The sequence below is a fragment of the Puma concolor genome, chromosome A2, assembly GCF_028749965.1.
Source record: "Puma concolor isolate L17-30 chromosome A2, mPumCon1.1.hap2, whole genome shotgun sequence".
NCBI lineage: Eukaryota > Metazoa > Chordata > Mammalia > Carnivora > Felidae > Puma > Puma concolor.
Genome location: NC_141668.1, coordinates 134,416,737 through 134,419,764, shown reverse-complemented (window position 1 = coordinate 134,419,764; position 3,028 = coordinate 134,416,737). Strand labels below are relative to the sequence as shown.

At 48.0% G+C, this 3,028-nt stretch overlaps 1 long non-coding RNA gene across 1 annotated transcript; it reads left to right on the top strand.

Moving 5' to 3' along the window:
* The first annotated feature begins 209 nt into the window (after positions 1-209).
* LOC147583538 (uncharacterized) lies at positions 210-2,344 on the top strand. The gene is made up of 2 exons (XR_015248296.1): positions 210-598; positions 1,575-2,344. It is a non-coding gene; the product is annotated as an uncharacterized LOC147583538 (long non-coding RNA).
* Positions 2,345-3,028: the final 684 nt, after the last annotated feature.

The following is a 3,028-nucleotide window of genomic DNA, read 5'->3' as shown; positions in this document are numbered from 1 at the left end:
AGGCAGAGCTTTGAGCCACGAGGGCTATGATTCCATGTGTGGAGCCTGGGATTGTCATTCCTTCTCAATCTGTAGTTCTTCACATACAAATAAGCAGCCTCTGTGGTGGAGGCGGAGGTGGGGTGGAAGGCGATTCTGGACTTAAATGCCTTCCTATCAGGAATATGCTATTTTATTAATTTGGTACTCCTTCCATAAGTCCTCTCGGACACGAGCTTGCTGTTCTACATTTGCACACATGTGGGAACACTGGTTTGTCCCCATAGCATCCGTTCCCCACCCCCAAAGCTATAAGTGGAACCCAAAGTATGGGTAGAGATTTTGGCGCTGATGCTGCCCTCTTGGAACCTGGTGGTGGGGAAGCTGGCAGGAGATGAGCACTGCTTCTTTGGGTTGTTGCCACTTTTTGCTGGTGTTGGTGCTTTGCTCTGTCCTACGAACATAGCTTTCTTTTCTGTTCTGCAGGCCATTATGAATGCAAGAGGGCCTGGTCCTTCCCCAGGATCGCCTTGCAGGCTGTCCCCCACGGACCACCCTTCACCACCAGTCACGGGCCATGGGCCACCTCCTCCACCAGCTCCTCCACGTACTAAATTTGGTAAGATGACCTGAACTGGATGAGTGACCGATAAAGCGTATTCGTCTTCTTGGTGAAAGACTTGGTGGGAATGATGTAGGGATGCTTGTGAGGGCTTGGCAATTCAACTGCAAACCTGCCTGGGGACAGTGTCACATATCTCAAGTTTCTCAGGACATAGTGTACAATGGGCTGTGTCATTTCCCTGTAATGAGGTCAGCTGTAGGTTTCTCTTGTCTACAAGAAAGAGGAGTTTTACACAAAGGCAGATGTATCAGGAGTACTGGTGCCTGTCTGAAAGACACAATGCTTTGAGCTCCGTGAAGGATGAGATGCACCCCTAAGTGTAGGTGCCTCAGGTGTCCCGTCTGAAAGGGGGCACATGCATTATATGACACAGACCTTGTGGTCACCAGAGTGGAAATACCAGTGAAGGATCCAGTGCGAAACTGGGGGAAACTTGAATCACGCAGGAATAGAAGGGAAGTTGAGCACAGTAAGCAGAGTTTGAGGAGGTGCAGAGGGGAGGGCGTTGGGGTCAGTAGGATGGACTTGGAGGCCATTTCTGGCAGGGCCCACACACTGGGAAGGGAGCATGAGGACAGTGTGAAGTCTGCAAAGGACTGCTGCACGGGTTCAACCACAATGTAGAATGCAGTCATCATCTCTGAAATGTCAACGTCACCACAGTGCACCTAGTTCATAATCTAAATAAATTTTGTTGTTTCCCTTGGTTTTCTGAAGGGTCTGGACGTGTATGAAGAATGTTCTGGGAGACTTGGGAAATTAAACTTAGTCTTAGGAAACGCTTGTCTGCCTAAGTTAGTGTGTCTCAGTGAGACTAAATGTGAAGGCAGGTTGTAGATCAGCTGTGCCGCTTCCTTGGCCTTCAGCCTGAGTCAGACTCTTGGTGGGGAACTCAGGGGTGAGGAGGAGCCGCCCCTGCTGAACTCTGGTCACCACACCCCTGCGTCTGCTGTCACCACCCTGCCTGCAGGTTTGCGTCTCCGAAAGTTCCCTCGCAATCTCCTGAGGTTTTGGCTGTGTTCCTGCTGTGTCAGCTCTAACACCAGCTCTCGGCGGTCATCTCAGAGCCTCAGGTTTGTAATCTGAGAAACAGGGACAATGTTGGTTTCTGAGGTCAGTACGATGAAGAGGTGAGAAGCACTTAAGGAATTTGTAAAATGTATGGGAGGAGTGGACACTCACCCTTCTCAGGGTGGAAATGAATGTATCTGCACACAGAAGGTCCTCAACAGATGTTCATTCAATTTCATGAAACTAAGAGTGTAATGCCTGAGGCTGAGAGGTTGGCAATCCGTGTTTCAAAAAATACGGCAAAGACCCCTGTGTTTTTTCTTTTAAAATTCAGGTCCTACTTTACGAAAAAGAAAAAGATAACTGTGATAGTGTGTACATTCAGGGATCTATATCTAAGATTTGAAGACAGTCCTAATCCCTTAGAGGTAGACACACAGATGCAGCCACACAATTAAGTGTTCATCCAAGGCCACAGATATATTGTTGAAGAGAAAATACATAGAGGAGAACACAAGATCCCATTGCAATAACCCAAAATCTCTTTGCCTTACAGGAGAATGTGAAATTTGAAGAGGACCCTGAACTGTGACCACTGGCTGTGGTGATGTGATATATTTAGAAAAGTTGTCTGATATGCGTATTTGACTGAATTCTTTCCCTGACCATTCCTGTCCCCTCTATTTTGTTTTTCCTCATTTCCCCTAATAAACCCATCACAGTTCTGTATCTCTGTCATTATCTGCTTCCAGGAGGACCTACGGTCATTCTGTGTTGATGTACACAGTGTGACCCCTGTATACACGGTCACAAACAGGTAGAATCTACAGTAATACGGGGCAGAAGATAAGTGACTGTTTGAATTGTATTGACTGCACATGTCCCGCTGGTTCCTTCTGGGGTGGTGGCCACAAGCTTCCTCCAGATCTGGTGACAGTTGTGGTCACTCGTCAATAGATCCTCGCAAGCACGTGGCACTTCCTACTCACCGTGGTGTGTGGTGATCAGCAGGGCAGCTATCAGCCCCCAGGACATGGCTGATTCGTGATTGCAAGACATGGATGAGGGGTCAGCAGTGTCTTGGGTAGAACAGTGCAGACACCCTGCATTAATCCACATGATGTGGATTTTCTCACGTACCAGCTACGTCATTGGTGCTACCTGGTAGCACCAATCCAGGTGGGAGCTGTTGTGGGTGTGAGTCTTATAATGACCCATATTCCTCTCAGTGTTTTCTGTTTTTATCTTTTATTTTGATGCAATGTTTATTTTTGAGTGAGGGAGAGACAGAGCACAATTGAGAGAGGGGCAGAGAGAGAGGGAGACACAGAATCCAAAGCAGGCTCCAGGCTCTGAGCTGTCAGCACAGAGCCTGACGTGGGGCTCAAACTCACAAATCCTGAGATCATGACC